The sequence below is a fragment of the Protopterus annectens genome, chromosome 4.part0 (genome assembly GCF_019279795.1).
Source record: "Protopterus annectens isolate FY-2018-M chromosome 4.part0, PAN1.0, whole genome shotgun sequence".
Classification (NCBI taxonomy): domain Eukaryota; kingdom Metazoa; phylum Chordata; order Ceratodontiformes; family Protopteridae; genus Protopterus; species Protopterus annectens.
The window spans coordinates 1,407,732,067-1,407,753,431 of NC_056733.1; the positions used below are offsets into that span (position 1 = coordinate 1,407,732,067).

At 40.8% G+C, this 21,365-nt stretch overlaps 1 long non-coding RNA gene across 1 annotated transcript in view; it reads right to left on the reverse strand.

Moving 5' to 3' along the window:
• Nucleotides 1–21,365, reverse strand: part of LOC122800182 — a 131,945-nt gene that overhangs the window by 103,481 nt on the left and 7,099 nt on the right. The window contains exon 2 of the long non-coding RNA XR_006364546.1: nucleotides 8,951–9,019. This is a non-coding gene — a long non-coding RNA (uncharacterized LOC122800182). The remainder of the gene's footprint in view (nucleotides 1–8,950; nucleotides 9,020–21,365) is intronic.

The window sequence follows — 21,365 nt, forward strand, 5'->3', positions numbered from 1 at the left end:
GTAGTAACTGCAGGATACACACATATGTTCTTCTGACTAGATAGACACATATGCACCTCCCAGTTGACTGCAGTGAGATTAGAACCCCTACATAAGAACACAAACTACAGATCTCAGTTCTTTAAGCAAGTGCCATGGCACAATGGTGATTTTTATAAGGTCTGCATAAAACGGATGTGTCAAAATATTGGCAATCCATGGGATTGGAGTGGTAACTGCAAGATACACTCTTATGCTCTTCTGACTAGACACACACACACACACACACACACACACACACACACACACACACACACACACACACACACACACACACACACACACACACACCTCCCAGTTGACTGCAGTGAGATTAGAACCCCTACCTAATTAAGGGCACAAAATACAGAACTTAGTAGTTTAAGCAAATACCATAGCACAAGTGTGACTTTTACAAGGCTGCAGGACAACTTCTAGGGGATGACATCAGCACTGGATATTGGAGAGAAGATGTTGGCAGGACTGCATAACATTGATAGATAGCCATGTCCAACTATCAAGATATTACAGTTCTGCATGTTACCAGATTAATGAGTGTGCAATGTGTAGTATTTGCTGTTGTGTTTCCAATGTGCAGTTATATTTTAAGAGACAGCTTTACAAACTATATCCAAACATCTGTCCACATTACTACAAGTACTGGAAAATCCAAATGTGTATTGTCATTATAAAAGATGTGCATGATATATAAGACAACATTTGTTATTTACTTATTTATGTAGTGTAGTTGATATATTTGTCAGCAAGTACTGAGAGACAAAGATTAAAGTGCATATGGGAGGTAACACATTGCTGCATTGTAAATATGTGTTATTTTCTTAGATAGTGCCTTCATTTTATTTGTGTCTCCACATATAGTTTCATAGCATGAAGACTAAATGGAGAGTAAACAAAAATAGTACACGTTATTGTCCAGTTTGCATAGCACACCTCTGAGCAGTGGGTATGCGTGATGGTTGGCAAAATGCTTGCATGTGAGATACACATTTCTACCGCTTTCCCTGTTTGTGCATAGTCAAGCAGCGTGCAAACATAAGCTTCATTGCTAAAATTATTAGACTTCTCAATACTGAGTGTATGAAACACACCTGCTGCTTAGCTGACTCTCTGGCAGCAGGCGTAAATGCACTGACACATTTCTTTTGGAGCTCATATGATATAGGGTTTTGAATCCATGTGTAGGTAATACTTTTACATAATTAGTGATAATGCAATAAAACTATTATTTATGCTACATTCACCATGTGTTACTGTGTATTGATATAGCACAATGCTTTTAAGCAATGCCAGACTCCACGCAAATGTAGAGGCCAAAAAGTGAAAGACTCCATTGTTGTTTTTTATTTATTTATTTTTTTTGTTACGTATGCTTGTTGTGTGTGATTATATTTTTTTGACCAGATTATAAGTGTTAACACGGGGTAGATAGGAAAGTGGTGAATGGGGGCAAGAGGGGGAAGAGCAAAGGGAAAGCAATATAGGAATGTGCAGGAGAGATGGAGGTAAGAAAGAACCATAGCTAACCATATCTTCAACATTGTAAAATGAAAATATGTAAAGAATATTAGCTAAATGTGGACTGTCACCTCCACAAAGAGGGGTGACAACAACACAGTCATGAATAGACAATTGAACTAAATCAAGTGTGTCAATAAGACATGTGAGAAATGGAGAGCAATATATGGGAATTAGTATTATTATTTTTTTTTGTGGGACAGGTGCCTTTTTTTTTTACTTCAGTAAGAGAGGAATGCTGCGTAAGTGACGTTGGTATTTAAGGTAAGTTTGGTAGGTGAGGAAGCAAATGCAAACAAGACAAACAAAACCAGACGCAGGGACGGTGAAGGACACAAAAGTTTGGGCATACCTCTCAACTGTCCAGATTTTCACAGAATGTACAGATTTTTGCTTCATATTTTTGGTTTGTTCCTCATAAAATTTGTGTTTTTCTGGCAAATCACTGGGATGATTTGACCATTGAAGTCACTAAATAAAAATTTGAGTTTCAGACTTCAAATCTTTCAGAAAATGCATGCTAACATAAACCCTGTTATTCTAGCAGCTTTCTAACTTTATAAGAGCAATATTTAAAATCTGCCCCTATTTTTGGGCCTTTGTCCCTCAATTATGACAGGCTTTGTCCAGATTTCTACCACTAAGAGGTTGAGAGGTATGTTTTGGGGACACCATGATTGGGGTGAGGGAGGGGACAACACAAGCCCATGCCCATCAAACATGGGGACAGTGAGAATCTAGTCCTCACCCCCATGACTGTCATCACCGTCCCCTGACTCTGCTGTTTGCTAGAGTGCTTGACATCTCCTCCTCCTATGGGCCATAAGGGAGAGCAGTGTCTCCATTTGGAGTAAGTACACCAATGGTGCTGTGCACTACCCTAAGCACCAACCCTAGCATCTCCTAACAGGTGGTGAACTTCCCCCCTCTGCCATTACTCCTGGAGGGTATCACAACACCAGCTGCCAGGGTAATGCTCCCTGAGGGGGAAGGTAGTGCAGGGCAGCAGAGGCAGTACTGCTAGGCTTGGTCCCAGATGTGCTGGGCATTGGTGTCAGAGCCAGTGGAGTGGGGACAGGCTGAGCCACTGGAGTTGGCCTACCTCCCAGTGCTGTGAAGCATTTAGTGATTTGTTGCAGATGGATGACATGGAGACATTTTGATGACACATAAGAGAAAATAAAAAAAGAGATAAGGGTTGGTGTGAGAGAAAACAAAGAGATAAAATTAGTACCACCATATGTGACATACAATGCATTATCACAATAATACAACTATTTTATCTGAAGTTTTACATTTAAGTATACTTCCTAAAAACTACAAAGTATAATTACAGATTGCTTAAAGTAATCTTTGCAATGTGCAGATATTGCACATATGGTTGATCCAATTATAGAGATTAAAGTTAACAGCAGGGAATTTATGCAACTTGTGTAGAAATTAATGTATGCAATAATATTAATTATACAACGACCCCCATTAATATTCCAAAACGTGCACGATGATTGGTTAGCATGCACGTTGTAAATCAGACTTATACTAATGGAAAAAGGTCCGGTCGCCCAGACTTTTTCCATTAATATAAGTCTTTTTTTTTTGTTGTTGGACAGCAACGGAGAACGGAAGAGCTCCGTTGCTGTTATCTCGCTATGTTAAACATAGTTTTAACATAAGGAGACAGCTTTAAAAAAAGCAACGGAGAAAGGAAAATCTCTGTTGCTTTTTTTAAAGCTATCTCGCTATGTTAAACTCTTTCAACATAGCAAGACATATTTTTAAAAGCAACAGAGATCTTCCTTTCTCCGTTGCTTCCACACACAGTTCTGATGTACTGCATAACCATATGCATGCGCAGTACATAAAAACTGCTGCAGAATACTGGATCCAGCATTAACCACATCCAGGTGTGGGTTATTGCTTTAATAATTCCAGTATTTTTTACTTGTTACTCATGGTATTTCAACCTACAACCTCTGGCTACAGTCTTACACTTGACTCATGAAGTTGTTTTGTGCTACAAACTGATGCATGCATACTTGTTTTTACAGTTAGGCTATGCATGCTTACTTTGGTACTACTGTATAGAAAAGAAAACATTTTTAATGTATAGGTTCATAGGTAAGTACTAGGCTATCTGCCCGAGGGCATCTATAAGCCTAGCCAGAATGTGTTGGCTTTCGCCGCCCCCCTAGATTAGTTCCCTGTGCCTCTATCTAGCAGAGCCATTAGTTCCCTGTGCCTCTGTCCAGCACAGCCACTGCAGTGATCCCCGGGGTAATTTTCTGTTTCCCATCCAGTCATCAAGATTTCTCTTGAAGAGTGTTAGTGAGGGGCTTGGCCTAATGTAGATTGGAATCCTGTTCCAAAGCATGGGGAGTCTCTGGGACATGAATCTATCCCTCTAGCACATCCTATTTATCATTGTGGTGAGGTTTAGATCCCTACAGTGTGTGGCTCTCGGGGATTTGTTTTTTTTAGGTGGAGCATGTCCATCAATTCTGGGTTAGACATGGCCTTGTATGTCAGGCAGAGATCACCTCTGAGTAAGCGGTATGCAACCGAGTACAGCTGGTGTTTCTTCAGTCGGGCTGCATAGGGCATCTGTTTATGGCCAGTAATCTGCTTGGTGAGGTACTTCTGTGGTCTTTCCAGCTGTTGCAGGTGTCTTGTAAGGTACATCCCAAATGGGGCATTGTACTCTATGATGGGTCTGATGAGTGATGAGTAGAGGGGCACAATAACCTCTTTTGTTCTAGATGCAAACCCTTTTGTGATTAGGTGGGCCACATAAATGGATTTTCTAACCATCTTGGCAATATATCAAAGGAGAAATTACTATCTACTTGGGTCCCCAGATCCCTTATTACATTTTCTGTATTTAGGGGACTACCACGTATGTGGTAGTTTGCGGGTACTTTGTTTTTTCCAAAGGGGATGACTATGCACTTTTTGGCATTTAGCTTGAGGCCATGATTTTGACACTAGGTATCCGTCTCAGTGAGACCCTTCTGGAGGATGCCTGTATCAGCCAGAGAGTCAATTATGGCCCCACAGTTTGCAGTCGTCTGCGAACTTGGTCAGCCATAGTCCTCCTGTGCTTGCCTTTAACTCTGAGAAGTATATACCAAACAGGAGGGGTCCCAGGACTGAGCCATGGGGAACGCCACTTGTAACCAGTTTACAGTCAGACCTAGAGCCTGCAACACTCACCATGTGGGCTTTAATCCGTGAGCCAATTGCCAACCCATCTCGTGACATAGGGGTTTATGTTCAGGCTGGTGAGCTTGTCTATAATACCAGAATGGGAAATGGTGTCGAAAGCCTTTGCAAGGTCTAGGTAGGCTGTGTGGACCACCTTTCCCTCATCTAAAGCCTTGGTAACTGTCTCAAAAAAGTCCACCAGGTTTAGGAGGCATGATCTGCCCTTAACAAAGCCAAATTGGGTAGGGTCCAATGTTTGGAGGTTTCCAATGTCTCTGTAAATGAGTTCCATGATGATATGCTCCATAGCCTTGCAGACCACGCTAGTCAGGCTTATAGGGCGATAGTTCCTGGGGTCCGTTGTAGCTCCACCTTTGTGGAGTGGGATAACTGTTGCTGTGCGCCACTCTATGGGTACGCAGCCTGTAGAAAGGCTGAGTTTGAACAGTGTGTTTAAGTGAGGGGTTAGTTCATTTTGGAGCTCGTGTAAGACACAGCCTGGGACACTGTCCGGTCCCATTGAAGCTGTGTTTTTGGCTTTGGAGAGGGCTGTTTTAACCTGTGTCAGTGATTGCTGGAGCTCTACATTCTTCTGGTATGGTTATGGGCCTTTCAGGGGGTGAGAGGGGGGTGAAGTTTGCACTAAACCTGCCTTTCAGAATGTTGGCAATATCAGTCGGTTCAATGTATTTTGTGCCATTCTGCACTAACTCAGAGCAGATCTGAGAGTTTCCACTTGGGTTCTTGACATAGCTGAAGAATGCTTTGTGGTTATCTTTGGAGTCCTTGGCAATTTTTCTTTTGAAGCTAACCTTGGATGATTTTATGAGGGATCATAGTTTCTTGCTGATACTGATCAGGGATGTCTTTCCTTCTTGGAATTTTACTCTTTTCTGTACTAGTTTCCTCCTTCTACTGTATAGCTTGTTTATGGCAGGGGTCCACCAGACTGGTTTCCTTTTCATGGAGGAGTGAGTCTTGGTTTTGCTTGGGATAGGACGATCCATTCATTCTTGCAGGTGTTCATAGAGTGCCTTTGTAAGGGATTCAGGAGCTTGGACAGCACTGTCCTTTAGCATGGGGGCTGTAAACCTTTCCACCTCCGTCTTGAGTAACGTGAAGTTTGATTTTGAAAAGTTTTCCAGGGTGGTTTCCTTGATTGGGGGTGGGGACGGAATGTGGATATCCACAGTGATTAGTCTATGGTCTGATCTAACCAGGCGAGGGGTTGACCTCCGGTGTGCAACACCGGTCGCCCATGTTGGTGATGATCAGGTCCAATATGTTGTCACCTCTGGTGGGGGTGTTGATCAGCTGATCCAGGGAGTTCGAGTTTATAAATTCTAGGAAGCGTTGGGCAAGGGAGTTAGTACTTGAGTAGTTCTCCCAGTTAATGTTTGAGTAATTGAAATCACCCAATATTAGGGTATTTGGTAGGACCTTCATATTTTCCAGTGTCTCCAGGAAATGTGGAATGGGGGTCCTGGGTCATGGTGGGTGATCTGTAGCAAGCTACAATTTGAATTGCAGTTTTGCCCGATGTTAGTTGCACATGGATGATCTCTGAGGCATTGTGCTGCGCCACTAACCTGGAGGTGCGGGTATCCTTGATGAATATGGATACACCCCCACCTTTTGTGTTTCGGTCCGGGTTTTGTGGCCGAAAAGTATGGTATGAGTTATAGCGTGGTAGTGCTGGGGTGCTCTCTGGAGCCTTAAACCAGGTTTCTGTTACGGCACAGATATCAATGTTCTCCATACTGAGGAGTGCCTCGAGTGCATGCATTTTGAGGTTTAGACTTCTGGCGTTGAGTAGCATTACCCTCAGTTTTTGGTTATTTGTGCTATTTACAGTGGTGGGTTTGTCTTTTGAGCTTTGCCTAAAAAAGGCACTATGGGGGCAGCAAAAGCCTTGGCCAGTATTCAAAAGCCTAAAGGTGACAGGTGCAAGCCATCTCTTGCGAAGCAACGTGGCTTGTCGAGCATGTCATCCCAGGCGGACAGATACTGGATCCCCTTTGAATGACACCAGAAACTTAGCCAATTGTTGAAATTGATCATTTTTTCTTTATACTGTGGCATCATTCTTGGTGAGGACAGGATGCTACTCAGGGTCAGGGTCACACCGGCCTGGGCCACATGATCAGAGAGCTCTTCCATGTCTCTTTTCATGTAATCCAGGGAGGTACGTCTCACGTCATTCACACCAACATGGACAATGACAGAGTCGTATTTGTACTTGTTCTGGGAGTGATCTGTTATGTGGCGGATCCTGGCACCTGACAGGCAGCTAACTGTAACCTTCTCCTTGTCCAGCCTAGTTAGTGGAACATCAGTGTGCCTGACTATAGAGTCACCTATTACTAGTGTGTTGGGTATGTTATTTTGTCTTAAGGACTGTGAATGCATGGCACACTGATTATGTGAAGTATGTGTTTCATGGTTTGTGATGGGGTGTGGAGGCTGCTTGGAATCCTGCTTTGGAGGTCTCTGTTGCTTTTGTTGATTTTTATTTAGAGCCTCCGAGTATGTTTTCATGTATTTATGTGTGTTATTTGCTGGTGTTGGTTTAATAGGTCTATGTGAGACTGGTGGTGTGTTGCAAGTATTTCCCTTCTCCTCGATTGTCAGTTCCAGTCTTGGGTTGAGAGAGCTTTGCCTCCAGTTTGGCTGTATAATTGCATCTCTCGTATATATTAGTGTTTGGTGGTAGGAGGAGAAGGCTGTCTGTGTACATGAGGCAGTTGTAACATTGCCTCAAAATGTCCAGATTCACCAGTTGGACTGGAGAGTACACCTGAAACTGCGATTTGGACATGCCTGAATAGGTAAAGTGAGCTGTTTTACTGATTGGCTGGTAGGGACGAATACAGAGCCTTGTCCTTCTGGATAGTATGGGGGGTCTAGTGCTAGGTTAATTAGTGCTTGCTATGAGTTTTGAGCAAGTGCTGAGCTGTGAAATGAATAGTTTTTGAGTGCTTAAGTTGAAAGTCTGTCTAGTTCCAAAGGAAAAATTGAAGAGTAGACTTCATGGAGCCGGGAATAGTTTAAGCCTAGCTAACCGGCGCTGCCCGGCACACAAAACCGCGCAAATGCGGTTTTTATAGCAGGGAAATTAAAGAGATAGAAATTAGCCCAAAATGGCCAATAAACTACTATTTTCTGGGCTGAAACCACTGCTCCAGGGGACAGATAGGCTGCTCAAAGCTCCTCTCTCTCACAGGTGAACAGAGAAACTTCCTTCTATCCAAGTAAGGTATGGGCAACACAGAAACTTGTAACACAGCCCTGAATTCAGGAATAACCTGAAAAATGGAGCATACTAGTTCAGAAAGGCGGGAAACAAGTATATTTTTTTTGGGGGGGGTTGTTTTATTTTCAGAAAATAAAGCAGATACAATCAAAAAACACTTTAAATGCACATAAATTGCTATTGCACTTTAGTGTGTAGCCTATAACAGTTAAACAGATTATTTAAACACAAAAATGACTTAGTTCAAGTGCAGACAGCAAATAAGTACAATATGTAGCAGAAACAAGCTGTTTAAATCACAGAAACACTAAATTACTGGCGTTTTAGGCGGAATTAGTTAAAGGCAGCAAGAAAATGCAGAAAAATTATACTTAATCACTCCAAAGTCTCTATTTTGTCTCTCTGGTGATGTAGAACTCTTAAGGAAATCTGGCAGGCACTTGCTGAGCTAAATACAAGCGCAAAAAAATGTGCAAATGCGTCTTTTATAGCAGGGAAATGAAAAAGAAATTAGCAAAAAAATGGCCAATAAACTACTAACTTCTGAGCTACAGCAAACAAGGCGCACAAATTTCAGAAAGAAACAGTTCAAATAAACAGGCACAATAAGCCTTTAACCAGAAATTCCCAGCACAGAAGGGCAGAATCTAGCCTCTCCTCCCACAAGACTGCAGACCACAAACCTTCTTAATGTAAAACAACTGGTCTGAAGCCCAAGTGCTTTAACCAAAAGACTTAGAATAACAGTTACAATTTAATTAGGCTACTACCAAACAGTAATAAATGCAGCAGAATAAACACAATTGAGTACTTTTAAGAAGAGACAAAAGCAAAATAAGGTAATAAAGTAGGAAGAAACACAAATACAGTAAAAGCAGATAAAGTGCAATTTTTTTTTCATTTTAAAGCTACAATAATACTTCTGTTGTGCTGCATACATACCACTTGCTTCCCTCAGTCTCTCTAGACACTCAGCATGGGCTTGTCTATTCACATCTATTTCAGAATTAGCTGTGAAAATAAAATAAAAGAACAGAAGAGCATTATGCATACCAGTCTTGATTATATTTACCTTTCTATGTATTATAAATTCTCTTTATTAGCATACTCGCCCAACTGTAGGATGTTGTTAGTTCAGAACTAATCCAACCACTGGTTGAGTGTATCCCTCTTGCACCTTTTTAGGTCATTAAATTGGTGCCTACTCTGTTTTCTAGTGTATGTGGGATTCCAGTCACACTGGATACAGCCTTGGCAGACTTATACTGGGAGCTAGTATAGTCTCCCTGCAAAATCTTTTGTCTGAGGCACCTTATCAGAAGTCCAATAAAGATTCTGGACTACTAAACACCCCATGTATGCACTCTAAATTGGGTGCCTTCCCCCTAACACCAGACATGTCTAATCCCAAAGCAGTCCAATAACAAATAATGATTTCCCGCCAATTCCTGCTATCACATTTACTGGTAGTGGCAAACCAAAGCAATGATGCCAACCCCATTTGTGCAATGTTAAGCAGAGAGAAACAGTGCCAAACAGAGAGGAAAGCAGTTTTGGAAATTGGAAGGTTAATCTGAAACTTGACATTAGTTTGAGGGATGTGTACTGCTGTAACTGTTAGGTGATTTAACTTTGCAGACATACACTGTGGGCATACATTTCATGACCTGACACATTTGTTTGGCTGTATACACTGCTAAAATTGATTTTACAGTGTGAAATTCAAACCAGTGCATGAGGGACAAAACATTGTCTTCCACAGTGGTGATTTCCCATCTTTACTACAGATGTGCTTCTCAGACATAGTCATGCATTATTTATAAATACAAATAACAGACTGAAGTGTTACCCATGTATGTGTGTGACCTGACAAGGTCCTTGTATATACATTCATTTGTGTATGCATCTTATTTAAGTGTGAAAGTTAACCAAATCAAGATAGCAGAATTATACTTACAGAAACATAGTAGACAGTATACTCATAGGTTCATAGATTAGTACTAGGATAACTGCCCTTGGGGGCCATTTTCAGCCTAGACAATTACCCCATGTGAGAATCAAACCCTGCATCCCGTGTCTGCAAGGTAAACACCTTAACCATTATGCCAACTCTCTGTCATACATCTGAACTTTCAAAACACAGTAAGAGTGTTTTATCCCTCATACATATAATTCATATCAGCTCCACTGCTATTCATAGTTATGGTTATTAATAATTATGTATAAATTGTTATAAGTGATATTAATAGTGTGAAATGGAACAACAGTAAAAATGTCTGGAATTCCCTGTATTAGAACCCAGGACCATGTGTATGGTAGCCCTACACTTACACCTGTTGCCAATGGCATGTTGAAATAACACTTGGATATTTTCCTGTTCGCTACTATAAACTGAACTATCACAACAGTAAAAATATGTTGCACTTCTTGTGTTAAAACCCAGGACCATCCGCATTACAGCCCTAAACTTACACCTGCTGTCCCACGAATATTTAAATAACAGTTGGATATTTCTATTTTCATTGTTAATTTCTGTGTGTTAACTGATGTGCAACACCGCTTACCATGTTTGCTTGGTGCCCAACACACAATTGATACAATGCATCCATTTTGAAATTGTTGACTGTCTGCTTCCTCTCTACAGGTGTTCAATGGCTGCAGGTGTTGGGGAAGCTTGCTATCTGTTGCACAAAGTCACTTAGCAGTGTTGCACAATGGAAACCAAAAACTGCAACAGTGTATCCTTTTTGACATTTAGAATCTCTTCGCCCTGTCTGCAGGTGTTCTGTCAGCTTCCTGTATGGGACATCAGTCCTGGTTTGCACACTGCTAAGCATCACACAAACAAGATAAGCAAAGCTAAACATGACATTTATTGTGTTTTTCCATTTCCCTTGTTTGCATTAAGCTATGCACCATGCAAATACTGGCATTAAAAAAAAAGAAAAATTAGGAGAAAGGAAGAAAATAAATCTATTAAATAAACAACACTACACAATTTATGTTGGCACACATTAACTAGTTTACATAGATCTAGATTTGAACTCTCACGTCAATGAACCTTCAAAACACAGTAAGTGGGTGTTATCCTTCTTTGCCATAGAAACAGCTTTGCAGCATAGAATGAAAATCATTGTATAGTATTAACAAAACATATGACAGTTGTACACTTCTGAGTTGTTTGTACATGTATTAATTTCAGAAGTAGTGCACTGAGTGATCACACAACCACTTATGACTATTGATTGCAGAAATTTAGCTCTGTTTTATATTTCAGTGTTTTTGCTCATTCCTCTTATATGACCAGTAATCTGAGACATGCAGTCTGTAAGACATTCTGTATCATTGTCCTTAAAATGTGTGAGGATGTTACATGGCAATAATATACATTTGTCAAGAAAGGAAGGGGAGACTGGATGTTACTGAACAAAAACTGTGAAATGTGCGCTGCTTACTTACATTTAAAACCCTGATACAATTACTTCTACACTTTGTAAGTCTAATATGACTGACACACCCACTGGAGATAAGGGGGTCCATTAGAAAGAAACACTGAGGGAGTGCCTGCACCATGCTTACATCTACTACATGGAGCCAAATATTTGGGATTCACCACTTCTAATGAGTTCACACCTCATTTGTATTTTCACCATGCTCACAGCCCTGAATCTCCACTATAAAAAGGGAACAGTGTAGCTAGGAAACCTGAAGATGAGGAGACGTGTTTATGTGGATAACATAGAAAAATATATTACTATGGGATTTAGCTGCACAGAAGACTACTGATCTTGATAAGGTATGACTGCATTTTTCAGTTATATACTGAATATGATCGCATGTCACTAAGAAAAAAAATACACACACATATATATATATATATACATTACCAAATGCTACTTTTATCTGTATGCACTTCTTAGAAGTTTCAGGGCATTTTACTTTCTCAGATGCAATGATTGTTGCTTTCTGATTTGATTTTATTGGTTTTAAACTTTATATGCTTTGTATACAGAATGAGATCTGAAGAAGAATGTGGATTTCACCTGAAAGCACTTATTTTTTTTTAATTTCTTTTCATTAAACGTTTGAGTTTTAAAAGTCTTAGTTTATAATGTTACACGTAGTGGTGGTCTTCCTACCTGTTTTGCTTCACTGGTTATACGCATTTTGGTACATGCCTTTAATAGCCTGTCTCCTAGTCATTTTCTGCTTATATATATATATATATATATATATATATATATATATATATAAAATATGGTTGCTAGTATAAGGACAACAGTTGTTGAGTCGACTGCATATGGTCAGCTGAGCAACAGGTGTGTGAAATCTCAAGACTCTCAGTGTTGGGAAATTTGTGTGATCTCTGAGTTAGTATATTTAATTAGTACATGGGGTGTGGGGGTCAAAGGGGCCTGCCCCCTACAAAAAAGTATGTTTTTGATAATTTTTAAATATAGATTTTGCATGCACCAAGGCGGTTTCCTGGAAGATCCATAGTAGTGTATTGAATATGGTGTTTTTTTGTGGTCGATATGTTTGCAGTCAAACCTAGGTGTTTTAGGTTAAATATGGCACACCTATGTATACTCACTGTATTTATTTCAAACTGACAAATGTAGTGTGCATCAGAATTATATCACTTGTGTACTTCTATGAAATAGAAAACAAAAATGCTCTTTTTTAAGAAAAAGTAGTATTTTGTCCTTTTTCCTACACTAAAGCAAAAGATGCATATTTTACATGTTCTGAGAGGCATGCCCATATCTGAGAATCTCTTATCAAAAGATTTTATTCTGAAGTTTTATAAGAATATCTTAACGTAGTACAGGGATATTGTCATTTGAAGTTAGGGTAGAATTAGTAAATTGATTGAGTGTTGTCAGTTTTTTAGTGTTGCAATGTATGTTGCTGACATTTGGTGGTTCACTATATTTCACACACTGACATATTTGATATATTAAGGTTTAGAAATATATGCTGCCAGGTTTTCAACATTTGGCCTTTTGGCTATGGTCTTGTTGTTAGGGATTTAACAGTGTTCTCTTTGAAGTAACGTGCATTGAACAAAAATCCCATTAGGTAATCTTTGCCCTGTTCTGTTCTCTGTATGCTCTGTGTATTTACTTTGAATAACAGCATTTAATGTGTACATTATATCAATTGCCTTAACTGTTTGTAAGTAGCTCTATTTGCTTTGTGGTCCAAGTTATACTTTAAAAAAGAGCAGTTTGATTGGTCTACCTGTAAGGTTAATATCAGCATGCATGTTCTCAATAATATGAAGTAAGAAACACTAAGTAAATAAAATAACTCTAGATTAGGGCAGAACCCAATGAGAATGAAATGCATATATTTCTTATTAATGGTATGAATGCTAGTATATAGCTGTCAAATAGGAATATTGTACTACCATAACCCACTCCCTCTATGCCCTGCCACTCAGAACTGTGCATGCAGTTTGGAAGTGGCATCTGAGGCTAAATTAACAGTTACATTTATATCTTCTGCAAATTTTTTTTAGTCAGCATGGAACACCTCTGTTTTTACATCCAACAGGTTTCCTAGTTTATTTGGGTGGAGTAGCTGGTGGAAGATTAAGAGATAGAAGTGTGCAAGTCTTATTAAATTCTGCATAAAAATATATGCTGGAAAGTGATGGAGCATTTCTAAAGAAGACCAAGTAATCTGAATATGAAATATTTTTATGCTGACAATGCAAAGTTACTTAATGTGTGAACAGTAACAGTCCAAGGCCCTTGACTTCAGGAGCTCCTACTACTTGTGTATTTCTGTAGAGATTACCTTGTGAATTTTGACAATTTGTTATCTTGCAACAGGCTGTCATGCAAATGCCAAATAACTGAGGTTGATTTGTGAGAAGTAAGTCATATAAAGACCCATTTTATGTAATCAGACACTGTTAACTGTTTGTTTGCATTTATATGGTCTAAAGGGAAGAATTTATTATGAATATCAGTGAAGGTATAAGAGAGTTTAAGAAATTCTAAGCATGAAAGTCATTTGCATGCTTAGCTGTAGACCAAGAAATGCCAAATGTAAGGTTCTGAAAGACTGCTAGGCAGTCTAGTAAGACCGAATATATGATGCATTATACAATAATGGCTCACTGCTATTCAAAAACGAGTATGCTGATTGTACAGCCCAACCAGCATGCCCGTTGTAAGTTGAGTATATACCAACAGAAAAAAGTCTGACTGCTAAAATACTATTGAGAGGCTTTTCTATTGGCATATAATGGAGGACACACCTAAATATGAGAAAAATCAGGTACATTCTACAAAACTAAAACAGAAGTATACCTGATTTTCCTCATATTTTTGCACCATCCCTGTAAATGACTATTTTTTAAAAGTTAAAAAATAAACAAACAGCAGCAATAGATTCTGTTTTCTCTATCTCTTCTGAACTGATGTACTGTGCAAGTGAGGGAACGTAAGTCTCATACACATATGCAGTACATCAGAATAGAGAAATCAACGGGGAAGAAGACAGAAGTCCCCTTTTACAATTGCATTATTTAATTAAGGTAAGTAATTTCTTTCTTAAATAATGTTGTTGTATAATAATCCAATAATAATAATAATCCACTCCTGTTTGTGGGTATATCAGGATTTACCCATGGTTCATAGGTAGGTACTAGGCTATCAGCCCAAGGGCCTAAGTAAGGCTAGCCAACAAGGTTCCCTGGCTTTCGCCACCCAAGAAAGTTATTTTGCTGTGCCCCTGTTGAGCAGAGCCACCGAAGTGATCCCAGGGGTGAATTTTCTATTTCCCATCCACTCATCAAGATTTTTCTTGAAGAGTGCTAATGAGGAACTTTGATATAGATGGGTAGCTTGTTCCAGAGTATGGGAAGTCTCTGGGGCAGGAATGTATCCCTCCGGCAAGTCCTGTTTATTGTGGTGACAAGGTTTAGGTCCCTAGAGTATGTAGCTCGGAGGGATTGGGATTTCTTTAGGAGGAGCATGTCCAACAGCTCTGGGTTTGACATAGCTTTGTATGTTCGGCAGAGATAATCTCAGAGTAGGCGATATGCTACGGAGTAAATCTGGAGTTTTTTGAGATGGTCAGCATAGGGCATCTGTTTGAGGCAAGTAACCCTATTTATGGGGTACTTCTGCGGCCTTTCCAGCTGTTTTAGATGTCTTATGAGGTATATTGCAAAACAGGCATTGTACTCTATAATGGGTCTAATGAGTGACAAGTAGAGGGGAATAATGACCTCTTTGTTCCTGGATGAGAGCCCTTTCGTGATGATGTGTGCCCCGTAGAAGGATTTCCTGACCACTGTGGCGATGTGATTATCAAAGGAGAGACTAATGTCTATCTGTGTCCCCAAGGTCTCTTATCACACTTTCGGTGTTAAGTAGACTGCCACCTATGTGGTAGTTCATGGATACAGAGTTTTTACCAAAGGGAATGATAATGCACTTTTTGGCACTGAGCTTGAGTCCATGGCTCTGACACCAGGCATCTGTCTCAGTGAGGCCCTTCTGTAGGATGTCCACATCGTTTGGGGACTCGACTATGGCTCCTAGTTTGCAGTCATCTGCAAACTTCATTAGCCAGAGACTTCTGTGTTAGCCTGTACTTCAGAGAAGTAGATACCAAACAGGAGAGGAACCAGGATTGAACCTTGTGGTACTTCACTTGACACTGGTTTGAAGTTGGATTTGGAGTCTGCAACTTTTACAGTGTGGGTTCTGTCAGTGAGCCAGTTGGCAACCCATCTTGTGACATAGGGATTTATACTTAGTTTAGTGAGTTTGTCTATAATTCCAGAATGGGGGATGGTGTTGAAAGCCTTGGCGAGGTCAAGATAGCCTGTGTGAACCACCTTATCCTCGTCTACGGCTTTGGTGACTGCTTCAAAGTTAATCAGGTTCAGGAGACATGATCTGCCTTTCACAAACCCGAACTGAGTGGAGTCCAGAGTTTGGAGGTTACCAATGTCTTTGTTTATAAGTTCCATGATGATACTTTCCATGGTCTTGCAGGCCAGGATCATCAGGCTAATAATGTGATAGTTCTTAGACGTCTGTGGTGGCTCCCCCTTTGTGGAGTGGGATAACTGTTGCTGTGCGCCATTCAGTGGGCACAAAGCCTGATGTGAGGCTATAACTGAACATGGTACTTAGGTGGGGAGCCAGTTCATTCTGAAGTTCATGTAAAATGCAGCCTGGGATGTTGTCCAGTCCCATGGATGCTGTGTTCTTGGCTTTAAAGAGTGCAGTTTTTATTTGCGTAGTTGTGATTACAGGGACTCTGCATTCTTCCGGTATAGATATGGGCCCTTTAGGGGGTGAGAGGGGGTTAAAGTGATCACTGAACCTGTCTGCCAGGACGTTGGCAATATCAGTTGGTTCTGTAATTTTTGTGCCATTGTGCTGTAACTCAGAGCAGATCTGGTCATTGCCATTGAGATTCTTGACATAGCTATAGAATACTTTGTGGTTGTCCTTAGAATCAGTGGCAATTTTGTTTACATAACTAGCTTTGGAGGATTTTATGAGGGATCACAGCTTCTTACTGAGGCTGACCAGGGAGCTCCTCCACTCATGGGATTTTACTCTCTTTTGCAACAGTTTCTTCCTTCTGTTGTAGAGTTTGTTTATGGCAGAGGACCACTACACTGGCTTCCTTTTTTTGGAGGATAGCATCTTGGTTCTGTTAGGGATAGCATGATCCATGCACTCATATAAGTGCTTATAGAGTGCATTTGTGTAAGATTCAGCAGTTGTAACTGTATTGTCCATCTGCATGGGTGTCATGAAGTTCGCCACTTCTGTCTTAAAAAGCATGAAGTTGGCTTTGGAGAAATTTTTTACAGTGGTTTCTTTAATGGGTTGGGGGCAAGATGTGGCTATCTAGGCTGATTAGCTTATTGTCAGCTCTGAACAACGAGGAGTTAACCTCAGGTGTGAAACACCGGTCACTCATTTTGGTAATGACTAGGTCTAGGATATTGTTGCCCTTGGTGGGGGTGTGGATACGTTGATCCAGGGCATTGGAATTTATGAATTCCAGAAAGTGTTGAGCGAAGGAGTTGGTACATAGTAGTTTTCCCAGTTAATGGTGGGGAAATTGAAATCGCCCATTATTAGGGTGTTTGGTTGAACCCTAATATTTTCCAGTATATCAAGAAAAGAGGAGTGGGAATCCTGGGGCATGATGGGGGATCTGTAGCATGCTACAATTTGGATTGCAGATTTGCCCAGAGTTAGTTGCACTTGGATAATCTTGGATGCATTATGCTGAGCAACTAGCATGGAGATGTGGATATCCTTAATGAATATGGACACACCTCACCCTTTAATGTTCCGGACCAGGTTAGATGGCCGAAAGGTGTGGTATGAATTATAGCCTAGTAATGCAGGGGTGCTCTCTGGAGCCTTGAACCAGATATCAGTCACTGCACAGATATTGATGTTCTCCTTTTTAAGGAGTGCCTCGAGTGAGTGCATTTTAAGGTTTAGACGTCTAGCACTGAGTAGAATTACTCTCAGTTTTCGCTTGCCTGTACCTGTTATTGTGGTGAATTTGTTATTTCAACCTTGCCTAAAAAGGCACTATAAGGGTGGCAAGAGCCTTAGTCAGTATTCGGAATCCCAGGGGCTACAGGTGCAGGCCATGTCTGGCAAAGTATTGTGGTCTGTCGACCATGTTGTGTGTCCTAGGCAGACAGATACTGGATCACCTTAGAATGACACCAGAAGCTTAGCCAATTGTTGAAGTTGATCATTTTGTCCTTGTACTGTGGTATCATTTTGGCAATGGCAGGACACTGCTCAGGGCTAGGGTCATACCCTGCCTGGGCTACAAGACTGGAGAGCTCTTCCATGTCTCTTTTCATGTAGTCCAGGGAGGTACGTCTCAGGTCATTCACACCAACATCGACAATGACAGAGTCATATTTATACTTGTTTTGGAGTGACCTGAGTGCTTGGGTTATGTGGGGGATCCTAGCACCTGACAGGCAGTTGACAGTAACTTTCTCCTTGTTTAGCCTAGTGAGTGGGACATCAGTGTACCTGACTATAGAGTCACCTATGACTAGTGTGTTGGGTACGTTGTTTTACCTTATGGGGTGTGGCTGAGTGGCACACTGAGTTTGTGGGCTATGTGTCATTTGGGTTGTGTTAGGGTGGGGGCTGCTTGCGTTTCTGCTTTGGAGGTCTCTGTTCCTTGGGCAGATTATTATTGAGAGCCTCCACGAATGTTTTTCTGTTTCTATGTGTGGATTTTGGTGGTGCAGGTTTAGTGAGACTATGTGATGAGAGTGGTGTGGTGCAAGTGTTTACTTTCTCCTCTTGACTGTCAAGTTCAGTCTTGGTTGGAGAGAGCTTTGCCTCCAGTTTGGCTAAATAAGTGCATCTCTCACAGGTTGTAGTGTTGGGTGGTAGAAGGAGAGGGTTGTCTGTGTACATGAGGCAATTGTTACATTGCCCAAAGATGCCCAGATTCATCAGGTAGACAGGAGAAAACACCGGGAGCTGACCCTTGGACATGCCTGAATAAAAAAATATTTTCCTCTAGACAAGTGAGGAAAGTAAGTACAAAAATTGTTTTCCTCTTAGCAAATGAGGAAGGTTGAGTGCTGTAGTAATTTGTAGCTTATTTCGTGCTTACAACTAGTTCTGAACAAGTGCTGAACTGGAAGAAGCATAATCACTTGTCTTTCGCCCTCGTGATCAAACCACACCATCAGTGAGTAAATTCTGATATACAAATGCACAGTCATAGATTATTGCTTTATTATGCCTGAGATCACCAGCAAATTACACTCAGTAGTTGATGAGCGGCAAGACTGAGAAGGGTACTCTAATTCATTTGGTTACAAAACTACATTCCTGTGTAGAAAAGCAGACTTAGATAGTATGGTGGTGGATAGTAGGAATGTATCTTTTATAAACTGTTTTTGTGCCTGAACGTCTTTTGCTTTAAGAAACAAATTGGCTATTGCAATTGTTCAACATATTTATGCATACTTAAGATGTGTTGCGTACTTGAAACTCCATTGCCTACAGTAGCTTATTTTTGTTAGTGATATTGCTCGACTGTGTTGTACCTAAATAGCTGCTCGCTAAAACTGCTTAATCTCACTGCTAATTGTATATTTGTACATATTATTTGCACTATATCCCTGTTATTATTTTAATCTGCCTCCTGTTCCCCTAGTCTCTCCCCCTTCCTTTCCCTGTGTAACCTATGTTTGTACTCAAAGTCCTAATCTCTATTCCCCCCATTCCTAACCTCTCCTATCCCCCTGCTCTTTTATTTCACCTGTGTCTTCTCTCTTTGTTTTTCTTTTTAGAACCAAGCTCCCTGCTTAAAGCCTGGTCATCTGCCCTCACCACTTTTTAGGGACTGGTTACACTGTGACCCAACGACCTGCTGCAAAGTGAAGTCTTCCCTGAAACTTCCTAAAAGCAACTGCTGGTGAAACCATTTTCTTCCTGAGCCCACGTGCTTCAAATATAGAGTATGTTCACTGGTAATGATAACAGTATTGTAATCACCTAAGGGCCACCTCCACACCACCAGAACTTGCTCTCTCCATCTATTACACTCTTTCTCTTCTCTCCTCCTCTGTCTTTTTCCTTAACTAGCTTACCCCTACTTTTCCTCTCCTTCTAAAACTACCTACCCAACCTAGGTCTCCCTTAACACTCACTCTCCCCTCTATCTCTCCTCAACCCACCCCTTCTCTCTCTACTTTTTAGACCCATATTATACCATCTCCCTTCCTCTACTGCTCTCCAGAAGCCTTCCTTCTTTACTATCCTCCCCTATCTGCACCCCCCTTTTCTCCACTATACCATGCTAACCTCTCCTTTTCCTGTTCCCCTGCTTAGATCTCTCTCTCTCTGTTCCTTGTGCTCACTCCATTATCCCTGTGCTCCAGTTCTTCCCTTTCCTCCAAACAAGCTTACCACTATATCCTCTTCCCCTGGCGTCTCTACTTTACTGATAGGTTTTCTTTGAAAACTACTCCAGCTCCGGCTGTGTGTAGCCTCACTGTGCTCGGGCTCACTCCACTCCCCTACCCCCATTTCAATTACATTTATTTTCACATTAGCACCATCCCCTCATTATCTCCCATCCAATCGCATCCACCACACACTCTTCCTCTGTAACCTACATCTTCCATTGGTTATCCCTATTACCTCCAGTTACTCACTGCCTCCTCCTCCACCTCCTCTACTTCTTACACTTCCTTTAGTTCCCCTCACCCAATATCCTACAAAACTGTACAACACTTTTACCTATTATAACACTATGCCACTTAGATACACTCTTATACCCCTCTCCCTCCTACTACCCTTAACCATCCTACTACAACTTACCCCACGCAAACTTATAGACTTCTATCAACTCCACAACCTCCACCCATAGTTTATCCTTCAATTCCTACCATGACATCTCACCTAACCTATACCCAATAAACAGCATTCTTTGCTTTAAACCAAACCTATTCCCCCTAAACTGTAAACTCAACTCACACCCTCCTACCTACCCATACTATAGCCTAAGAAAAAAGCTTGAGCTCTCTACTCTCCTACATAAGTTCTCTAAACTAACCTTATACAGAGATATCCATCCTAATCCTGCCCCCCTCCACTTCATCTCCAAACCCACACAGCTCCCTCAAATCCTTAAATCTACCAACAATCAACCTTCAAAGTATTTGTAATAAAGTCCCTCAATTCCATGCCTGGATAGCACATAACAAACCCGACATTATCACTGCCACAGAAACCTAGCTAAAACCATACATTAAAAACTCTGAATTCCTTCCCCCTGGTTTTGCATGCCTACACTTAGACAGGCCCCGCAAAAAAGGTGGTGGAGTAGCTCTGATCTATCCCAACAACTTCAATATAGTTCTATACAATTCACCTATACCAAACTTCTCTACTGCTGAACTCTTAATTACCTTCCTAAAAAATAAATTAATAAAAAATCTCTGTATCGTTGCCCTGTACACTCCTCCTGGCAACAACATTCCCATATTAGAAGATATCCTAGCTTGGATATCCAGCCATATAACCACATAAACTAAAATTCCTGGGGATGTTAACATTAATTGGTTAGACTTCTCACAACAACACTCCCCCTCTAGCATAAACCTATTTAGCTACAGCCAGCTAATCACTGACATTACCAGACCCAACAAAAATTGTAACCATGGAACAATCCTAGATGGGATCATGGTCTCTGATCCAAACAAAACCTCCACCACAGGAACTCTCCCAAACAATATCAGTGTCCTCTTACCTGCCTATATCATATGCAACACCTCAACACCGTTAAACAGTCATCTATACAAAAA